Source organism: Aethalodelphis obliquidens, unplaced genomic scaffold, assembly GCF_003676395.1.
Source record: "Aethalodelphis obliquidens isolate GAN/ISIS:26980383/991018 unplaced genomic scaffold, ASM367639v1 scaffold47, whole genome shotgun sequence".
In the NCBI taxonomy this organism is placed as follows: Eukaryota; Metazoa; Chordata; class Mammalia; order Artiodactyla; family Delphinidae; genus Aethalodelphis; species Aethalodelphis obliquidens.
Window position 1 is genome coordinate 16,439,932 of NW_020837991.1, and position 11,663 is coordinate 16,451,594.

Consider the following 11,663-nt stretch of genomic DNA (forward strand, 5'->3'; position numbering starts at 1 on the left):
ATATATATATATATATATATAATTACACAAAAAAAACCAAAAAAACAAAGACAGTGAAAGTGAGAGAAATTCCATCAGGGGCTGTGATGCAACCTGTACTGACCACATCTAGACCCACAGCTTGATGAGACATAAGGCTGGACACTCTTGGGGCTGAGAGGATTGGTGAGGTTGGGTGAGCAAATGCAGACCCTTTAAAGTAATACTGCGTGGTACCCATTCCATAGGTGCCAAATCTCCAGGTTCAAGGGAATCTTCTTACAGCTAAAACATGCATGGGAAACCCAGAGGATGGAACACTGTGTGATCAGGAAAGGTTTCTAAAATGCACCTCGTTTTTCGTCGCCTGGTGCTCGGGTTCGCCATTCCAGTCACTATACTAACAATCGCCCCACTTGGAGAATCAGCACCTTTAACCTCCTGTTTCGTACAGTGTGCAATTTGTCCGGAGGATGAACGGGAAGAAGGGGACCCAATGAGACACTAGCTCTAGGTGTTGGGACAGGCACATGTCACTCTAATTTCCCATCAGGAAGAAGAATTAACCAACGGCTCAGCCTGCCACCCCGGAATCAGATTAGGGCCTGAAGCAATCCTGCAGTTTTGCGGCCAGCTGACAAAAAAGCGAGTTGAAAACTGGAGCTCAGGGGCACTGCAATTCACAAACCTGCAGAGTTATAAATGACAGCTATCGTCCAAAAATATATTGAGGTAAGGCAACGAAGAGGATTTGAAAGCAAGGCAGAATTGCAGGAAACAGTTTTCAAGAAGGAGACTGGAAACGCCTTTAAAGCACATGAAAAGCGACAGAACTTTGACAATGATTCAGTTGGCCAAAAAGCGCCTGAATATATTCAGGAAAAAACGCATACACCCTTTTTGGCCAACCAAGCAAGTGGGCAGTGCAAATCCGCACAACAAAGAAGTCTCTCTTCCCACCGGTCAAAAGGGCCATCCGAAAAAAGTGTAAAAACCATACCACACACACACACACACACACACACACACACACACACAAAGTGTAAAAACCAGAAATGCAAGACAGGCCATGGAGAAAAGGGAGCCTTGTTATGCTGACGGGTGGCATGTAAATTGCCAACAGCCACTCTGGAGAAGTGTATGGTGTTTCCTAAACATCTAAAAAACAGAGCTACAGAGCATAGGGCATTTCGACTCAAGGGGGTATATCTGGGGAAAACTAAAAATCAACAGGACACAGGAAACCCAAAGTATAGGGCCGCTCTTTTTACAAGAACTTCGACTTCGGTACACCTTCAATATCCCAGGAAAGAGAAATATGGATAAAGAAGTTGTGGTACTTATGTACAATGGAATATCACTCAGCCATGAAATCAACGTCATAAGGCCAGCAGCAGCATAATGAATGGATTTAGGCATGAGGATTCTAAGTGAAAGAAGTCACACAGAAAAAGAAACTTATCATAAGATATCACTTATAGAGGGAATGTAAACATGGCTACACATGAGCTGAATTACAAAACAGAACAGAGTCACACATTTAGAAAATGCACTTTTGCCTGCTTAAGGGGAAAGGTGAGGTGGGTTGATGCATAAAACAAGAGTTTGGAATTAGTACAGATACCGTTCCATAAACCGAATATGTAATAGACGAGACCTGCTCATTGCTCAATGAACTGGACTCAACAAGCCCTATTCACCACAGAAGAATATATCTGACTAGTAAGAATCTTAAAAAGTGTTTATTGATGTCTCTCTGTAAGTGAATCAAGTGGGTGTAAAGTGGCATAAACACAGCATTGAAAATCAGTTAAACCCCATTATAAAAATAAACTACAAAAAAAACCCCAAAAAACTAAGACAGTTAAAGAGAGTGAAATTCTTACCAAATTCGTTCAGGGGCTGTGGTGCAACCTGGATTGATCACATCTAGACCCACAGCTGGATGAGACATAAGGCTGGACACTCTTGGGGCTGAGAGGATTGGTGAGGTTGGGTGAGCAAATGCAGTCCCTTTAAAGTAATACTGCGTGGTACCCATTCCATGGATCCCAAATCTGCAGGTTCAAGGGAATCTTCCTACATCTAAAACATGCATGGGAAGCCCAGAGGATGGTACACCGTGTGATCGGAAAAGGTTTCTAAAACGCACCTCATTTTTCATGTCCTGGCGCTCGGGTTCGCCATTCCAGCCACTTTACTAACAGTCTCCCCACTTGGAAAATCAGCACCTTTAACCTCCTGTTTCGTACAGTTTGCAATTTGTCCGGAGGGTGAATGGGAAGACAGGGGACCAATGAAAGACCAGCTCTAGGTGTTCGGACAGGCACATGTCACTCTAATTTCCAATCAGAAAGAAGAATTAACCAAAGGCTCAGGCTGCCCCCCCCGGAACAAGAATAGCGCCTGAAGCAATCCTGCGGTTTTGCGGCCAGCTTTCAAAAAAGCGAGTTGAAAAATGGAGCTCAGGGACACCGCAATTCACAAACCTGCAGAGTTATAAATGACAACTATCGTCCAAAAATATATTAAGGTAAGGCATGCAGAGGATTTGAAAGCAAGGCAGAATTGCAGGGAGCAATTTTCAAAAGGTAGATTGGACTCACATTTAAAGCACATGAAAGCGACAGAAGTTCGATAATGATGCAGTTGGCCAAAAAGGGCGTATGCGTTTTTTCCTGAATATATTCAGGAAAAACCCTTACTCCCTTTTTGGCCAACAAAACAGGTGGGCAATGTAAATTAATACTACAACGAGGTATCACTTCGCACCAGTCAGAATGGCCAAGCTCACAATGTGTAAAACCTGAAATGCAGGACAGGGCGTCGAGAAAAGGGAACCCTGACAAGCTGATGGTGGGAATGTAAATTGCTAACAGCCACTCTGGAGAAGTGGGTGATGACTCCTTAAAAGTCTCAAAAACAGAGCTTCAGAGCACATGGCGCTTCCACTCCTGGGCCTGTATCTTGGAAAAAACGTAAATTGGCAGGACCCAGGCACTCCAAAATTTATGCAGCCTTGTTTACAAGAGCATCTACTTGGAAGCTACATAAACGTCCTTGGAAGGAAGACTGGATAAAGAAATTATGGTAGATATGTACAATGGATTATTACTCAGCCATGAAATGAATGAAATAAGGCCATTTGCAGCCCCTCGGAAGGACCTAGGTACATTTATACTAAGTTTCATAAATCAAACAATGACAAATATCATATGATATTACGTATCAGTGGAATCTAAAAATTGATACAAAGGTACTATCTTACAACACAGAAACAGAGTCCCAGACTTAGAACACAAACTTATGGTTACCAAACTGGAAAGCTGTGTTGGAGGCATAATTCATGAGGTTAGAGTTAGTATATACATATTTACAGAGAAAAAACTTGTAATCAACATGGACCTGCTGTAGAGCACTTGGAACTCTTCTCAACACCCTTTAGTAGCCTCAATGGGAAAATAATTCTAAAAAGAATATATAGTCATCTCTGTATAAATGAATCATGTTGGTATATATCAAAAAATGAACACAACATGATAAATCAACTATACTCCATTATAAATTTAAAATTAAATTACAGAAAAGAAAAGTGATCACTAAATTCATTTAGTCGTGGTGAATGTGCTAGTATCACATCTCTGGACACAGACCCAGTTTTGTCCCAAGGCTGGACTGTTGTGGGCCTGAGGACCTCGGGAGGATATGCCAGCTAATTCTCCCCCCTTGAACATGTAGTACCTGGTCCCCTCTGCATGGGATCACAATCTCCAGATCTAAGTGTGCCCTAATACTACTAAATCAACCCTCTGACACCCAAAGGATGATGGACTCTCTGGGCTGGATGACACTTGGAAAATCACCTGGTCTCAACATATCCTGGTGTTTGGGTTCCGACCTCCAGAATCCTTCGTTAGGGTCATCCCAACTCTGCAAGACAGCACCCTCAACAGGTTATTTTTCAGGGGTTTGCATTTGTTTGGGGGATGAAGGGTAAGGGAGAAGAAGGAATGGGACAGAAGCCCTTACATGTTTGGTCAGGCACATTCCACTCTAATTGAAAACCCAGGAACAGGACTTTCCCTACATCTAAGGTTGTGTCAGTAACCAGCCAGGGACAGTAGAAATCCTGCTGCCTTCTGTTTCCCATAACAACAACTCCAAAAACTGGACCTTATAGGCCCTTCATATTCACAATGCCTGAGGAGCTGTAAATGACAACAGCCCTCGAAAAATGTCTTAGGGTAGGTAATCGAAATAGACTTCAAAACAAGGCAAACTTTCAATAACCCTTTTTCAAGGGGTAAATTTTACTCACACTGTTCAAAAAAAGAAAAGCGCATATGAAGATGCTCACCATTGCTTTATGTTAGACAAATGCAAATCAGATGTACAAAGAAGTATCACCTGGAACCACTCAGAATAGCCATCATCACAATGTCTACAAACACGAAATGTTTCGGATGGTGTGGGAAAAAGAGAAACCTACTACTTATTATTATTTTTTTTAATCTGTGTTGGGTCTTCGTTGCTGTGCGTGGCTTTTCTTTAGTTGCAGCAAGCAGGGCTACTCATCGTTGTGGTACGCAGCCTTCTCTTTGTGGTGGCTTCTCTTGTTGTGGAGCACAGGCTCTAGGCACACAGGCTTCAGTAGTTGTGGCATGTGAGCTCAGTAGTTGTGGCTCGTGGGCTCTAGAGTGCAGACTCAGTAGTTGTGGCACACGGGCTTAGTTGCTCTGTGGCATGTGGGATCTTCCCAGGCCAGGGCTTGAACCTGTGTCCCCTGCACTGGCAGGTGGATTCTTAACCACTGTGCCACCAATGCTACGCTATTGGTGGCAATGCCAATTGGTAACAGCCACTATGGAGTACAGAATGGAGGTTACCAGAGTAAGGGGAGGCGGGAGGGATAAACTGGAAATTGGGATTGACATATACACACCACTATATATAAAAGAGGCAACAAATAAGGGCCTACTGTATAGTACAGGGAACTCTACTCAATACTCTGTAACGACCTGTATGGGAAAGGAATCCAAAAAGGATTGGATATATGTATAGCTGCTTCACTCTGCTGTGCAGCAGAAAGTAACACAACATTGTAAATCAACTATACTCCAAAAACATTGAAATTGAAATGAAATAAAATAAAATAAAATAGAGCTACCAGATGATCCAGCAAGTTCACTCATGTGCGCATATCTGGAGGAAAGCATAAATCGAAAAGAAACATCTTCCCCAATGTTCACTGAAACACTCTTTACAATAGCGAAGACATGGAAGCAACCAAAATTCCATCAACATATGAATATAGGTAAGGAATATGTGATACATATGTATAATGGAATATGACTCAGCCATAAAATAGAAGAAAAAATGCCAATTGCAGTAACATGGATGGACCTAGAGATGATTGTACTAAGTGAAGGAAGTCAGACAGAGTAAGACAAATATTATATGATATCACTTCTAGGTGGAACCTAAAAATTGATACAAATGAACTAACTTACAAAACAGAGGAAGACTCACAGACTTGGAAAACAAACGTATGGTTACCAAAGGGGAAAGGTGGGGGGTAGGGATAAATCAGGAACTTGGGGTAAACATACGAATACTACTATATATAACATAGATAAGCAACAAGGACCTACTGTATAGCACAGGGAACTCTACTCAATATTCTGGGAATATCTTTATCAAAAAAGAATCTGAAAAAGAATGAATATATGTGTATGTGTAACTGAATCACTTGCTGTGCAGCTGAAACGAATACAACATTGTAAATCAATTATACTCCAATAAAATTTAAATTACAAAATAAAGAAAATCACCTATATTTCAAAAGAAAAAAAGAATTCCCACATATTTTTATGGCTTGATAACTTACTTTTTTAATGCTCAATATTATCCCATTCCCAGAATATATTAATACTATATCATTTCATTCACCTATTGGAGGACACCTTAGTTTCATTCACATTTTGGCAATATTGAATTAGGTGCTATAAATATCCATATGCAGATTTTCATCTGGAAGTATGTTTTAAACTACTTTCGGTAAACATCCATGAGAACACTTGCCAGATTGTACAGTAAGGGAATGTTCAATATTATAGCAAGTGTCAATCAGACTACCAAAGTAGCTGTATTATTTTTCATTTCCACCAATAACAAATGACATTTCCTATTGTTCCACATCCACTACAGAATTTGTTCTTGTCATTGTTCACATTTTAGCCATTCTAATGGCTAGAATCGTATGTATTTGTATTGTTAATTTGCTTTTTCACAGCAGCATGTAATCTGGATTATTCTTCTGTATACTTATATGCATAGTGTCTATTTTCTTTGGTCAGGTGTCCGTAAAGTATATTGGTCTACATTTTATTTAGGCTGCTTTCATTTTTTTCTACCCAATCTGTTTTTGTTTTATTTATTTTCATGCCTTATTGCATTAGCAAGGACTTGGAATAAAATATAGAAAAGGAGTCATGAAAGGGGACATCCTTGCTTTTACCTGAATTTAGTGGAAAAGCTTCATGTTTTTGACCATTAATCATGATGTAAGATAAAAGTTTCCTGTAGATCTTTGTTATCAACTTGAGAAAGCTCCAGTCTATTTCTTTAACTGAGAGTTTTTATGAAGAATGGGTGTTAGATTTTTTCAAAGTTCTTCTGAATCTATTGATATGCTCATGATTGTCTTAAGGGTGTTGATATGATGGATATAATTATTTGATTTTAGAATGTTGAACCAGACTTGCATACCTGGGATTATTCCCTCTCATTCACGATATAAAATTCTCTCAAAGTATTGTTGGATTCGATTTGTTAATATTTTGTTGAGGATTTTTGCATTGATGTTCCTGAGAGATACTGGTCAGTTTTCTTTACTATTCATATGTTCCTCTAAGTTTGGATGTTGTGGATTTAGTGTCAGACATTCATTTGGGGAGATTCTAAGTCATTTTTTTTTTTTTTTTTTTTTTTTGCGTTACGCGGGCCTCTCACTGCTGTGACCTCTCCTGTTTTGGAGCACAGGCTCTGGACACGCAGGCTCAGCGGCCATGGCTCACGGGCCCAGCCGCTCGGCGGCATGTGGGATCTTCCCGGACCGGGGCAGGAACCCATGTCCCCTGCATCGGCAGGCGGACTCTCAACCACTGCGCCACCAGGGAAGCCCTCTCAGTCATTTTTAAAAAACATTTTCTGTTCTTTGTTATCTTTATTCTCCTCCTGCTATACCCATTATGTATAGGTCACAGCATTTTTCGTTGTTCCACAATTATTGATTGCTCTGTTGATTTCTTTCCTGCCCATTTTCTCTTTTCTTTTGAGATTTAAAGGTTTCTCTTGATATGTCTTCAAGCTCACAGATATTTCTCCTCAGCCAGCTCTTTGACTGCTAAAACAAAATACGAGACTTGGTGTTTTATAAACAACAGAATATTTTTGTTTTCTCATAATTGCTGAGGATGAAAAGTTCAAGAACAAGTTCCCAGGGGCTTCCCTTGTGGTGCAGTGGTTAAGAATCTGCCTACTAATAAAGGGGACACAGGTTCAAGCCCTGGTCCGCGAAGATCCCACATGCCATGGAACAACTAAGCCCATGCAGCACAAATACTGAGCCTGTGCTCTAGAGCCCAGTAGGCCACAACTACTGAGCCCGTGTGCCACAACTACCAAAACCCGCATGCCTAGAGCCCGTGCTCCACAACAAGAGAAGCCACCCAATGAGAAGCCCGCACACTGAAACAAAGACCCAACGCAGCCCCAAAATTAATTAAAAAAAAAAAAAATGAACAAGTTGCCAGCTGACTTGGTGTCTGGTGGGGGATCAATTTCTGGTTCATTATGTGGGTCTTCTCGCTCAGCAATGAAATCATGTAATGGGCATAAGATCTTCTGTGTGCTACATTTATTAGGTCACTAATCCCATGTTTGAGGTCTCTGGCCTCATGACCTAATCACCTCCCAAAAGCCCCACCTCCTAATACCATCAACACAGGAGCTGGGTTTCAAAATTTTAAAATTAGAGGTACAAAATGTTTACACCATAACAGGGACCACAGAGTTCACTGATTTTTCCTTTCATGTAAAAGGTTTGCACATTTATATTTATTATATAATCCCAAAACCCTCATTTGTTTTTAAGATTCTTTTCCCGTATACACCAGTACAGACCACTGAGTAGAGTTCCCTGTGCTATAAGGCAGGTCCTTATCAATATTTATCTATTTTATATATAGTAGTGTGTATAGGTCAGTCCCAATCTCCCAGTTTATCCCTTCCCCACTTATCCCCTGGTAACCATAAGTTTGTTTTCTATATCCATGACTCTATTTCTGTTGAGTAAATAAGTTCATTTGTACCTTTTTTTTCTGTTTTAGATTCCTCATATAAGCAATATCATATGATATCTGTCTTTCTGTGTCTGACTTGCTTCACTCAGTCTGACAATCTCTAGGTCCATCCATGTTGCTACAAAACCCTTAATTGTTAAGGATAACCCTCAATTTTTTCCAGTACCATCAGCAATTCTTTCTGGCAGACATGTAATAACACTTTTTAAACAAGGATATTGAGACCAAGTCTCCTGACCTGCAAACAAACAAAACATTCATATAGTGAAAACTTTGCACATCAAAGGATGAAAGCACTTGGTCTAAATCCCTTTGCACCCACTGCTGACAGAGGGCAGAGTAGTTTGAATCACTAATCTTCCTTACGTGCACTTCTTCCTAATGGGGTATTCCATCTAAAACTTATAAGAAGCGGGAATGTATCATGGAATACACCAATCTCTCCTACAGATTCTGAAGCAGCAAAAAAAACAAAAACAAAAACATGATGTATCCATCCAAAGGGTTCTGTCCACATTGTTACAATAGTTTCCCTTGCACTGTGAAACCTTTTCAAACCCTATCACTTGAAACTATTTTTATTTTTTTCAACAAAAATAATGTCAATCTGCAGTCACATGCTCCAGTAATATTACACTATCCCTTGTGCAAGGATGTAGGGATTTGTGGAGCTATGGGAGGCTATCGTGAGAGGTTGCCTAGAGTAATTAGGACATTTCATTTAATGTTGGCTCTTCTCCCTAAGATGTCTGCTGTCCGCTTCTTTTTGTAGCTACTAGCATTGAGAAAGTGACCAAGATAAGGCCCTTCTCTTTTATTGCCCATGAATGCACCTGTGATGAACCCCACAGACCTTGGTGCTTCCAGAATCCCCTGAACCTACTGACCCTCCATGCATGGCATGACATAGATAAGGATGGTAACGTGTATATTTGTATAGAGCATGCTACAAAATTTTCGACTCTTCCCTTCCTCATAATTCCAAAGAATAGATTTCTTTGGATTTCTGCTTAATGCTGCTGGAGTTGATACATAAATTGAGGGAGGTATCAGGGCACACCAAACGAGAGGGTAACTACACAGAAAATACAAGCAGGTACATTTCTGTGTAGTTTCAAGCAGCTTATGTGCTATATCAACCATGGTGACTTGTTGACCCTTCCTCTTTCTACTAGTAGTACAGCAAACATAAAGGATATTTAGGCTGCTTGTTTTATCCCCACCTCTCTCAACTGATCTGCATTCACATATAGGACAATGAAGGGTCCTTTCTACCATCTTAACCAATACTTGAGAACCAGAAAATGTCCAGATTTTTCCAGGGATTATTTTCATATTCCCCAATCAGGCCTATGAAGGAATCTTACCTATTGTGTTTAATGAAGTCATATCTCTGACGGCATCCCATAATCTACAACACTGGAAAGAAATTTGAAGGGTTTTATATTTTACCATATTTGAGATTCCAATATTTTAGCCTGACACGTTTTTGGATTTTAGAAAAAAAATACTTTAAATGAGACCAAAAAAAATCATTTTTATGACACAAGAAGACAGCAACACTTTTATATTTTTATCTGTTCCACTTGCACACAAAACTCTCATGGAATTATGTAAAGCAGTCCTGTTGGGTGCTGTGCATGGTGCAAGTATGGATTAAAGCTTAGGAATCTTAAGCTTCAGTCACCTGAAACTTTTAAATTAGGATGCAAGCAATCCTGTCCAACATTTGAACAGAGCAAGACACTGTCTTTATTTTATTTGTCAGGTAATTAATCTGTCTTTTGCCCCAAGGAGAGAAACAACTGGCATCTTCCATCAATGTGTTGTACAAAACTCTTTGAACAGAAAGTGTAAGCAGAGGCTGATACAAGATGTGAAAAAAACAAAAAATGAGAGACCCTTGTAGCATTTTCTCCTAACTTATTGCAATCTCCCATTTAAAATGTGGGAATATTCAATCTTCTGAGGAAAAAGGCCCAAGGAAGGTTTTTGCTTTTGTGGAGTAATGGTATTGCTAAAGATTTCAGGAGGCAAGATGAATTAGTGAGAATGACCATGAGAAACCAGAGAAAAGTCAGATCCATGGATGAAGTGATGTTTACCTCTGTGAATCAGTGAGAAGTAGGAGCAAATGAAAAGAAAGCTGAATACAACATTTTCTGAATAAATGTAACCTTTCAGCTGTCATAGAAAAATTAATACTCACTATGATATAACACATGTAGAAAGTTAACTTAAATTTAAAGCTTAATAATTAGATTTATTGAAGAAATGAAAACATATCTGTGGTTTAGAATAAATAATGTATTCTGCTACAGATAAGAAGACTACATAAATAAATAGAAATAAAACTAAATAAATAAAGAAGAAAATAACAAATTAGATGTTATTAACATTAAAAACTGATACTCACGTAAGAAAGAGAAGGAGAGATAGAAAGAGAGAACTCATATCAAGCATATATTAAAAACTCCTAAATAAGAAGTCTTCAGATGTTAAAAAAAAAAAAGTCTTCAATAAGAAGAAAATGTAATAGCAAAAATGGGGAAAATATACCAAAAGATATTTCAAAAAAGAGAGTACAGAATGTTAAGTAAACATATCAAAAGATGCTTGGCTTCTCAGTAGTCAATTAAATGAAACAAAAGCAATCCTTGGAATTATCACTCACAAACCACAAAGTTCAAATGAAAACGACAGGTATTATCAAGTTTGATAAGAATGTGTGTAATCCTTGAATCTCATTCACTGCTGCTGAGCATGAAAATTCATACAAATGTTTTGAAAATATTTAGAAGTATCTAAACAGATAAAGACATGAAAGCTATGACTCAAGAATTTTACTACTACATGTATACTGAACAATAATTTATACACACACCACCAAAGCTCAAGTTCTAGAATTTATATGCCAGTACTATTCTCAACAGACACAAACTAAAAATCACTCATATTTTAATACACATTGGAAAAAATTACTTAGTAGTTAAATGTTTACACTATGGAATCCTATGCAACAGTGTCAATACATGATCACAACAGGCAACCATATAGGCATATTCACAAACAACATAAAATAAAAAGCCCAATCCAAAAGTGATTTTACTGTGCCATAACATTTACATAAAATACAAAATACAGGTAACGTGATCTTTTTGTTAGATACCAGAACAATATTAAACCTTAAGGGGAGTCACTAGAATGGGACCCGGTGGGGGGGGGGGGTCTCTGAGTATCTGACAATTTTCTGTGTCTTTATCTAGAAGCTATGTATAGAGTGTATTCAGATTCTGAATTTTCTGAAATTTGTCATTTCCT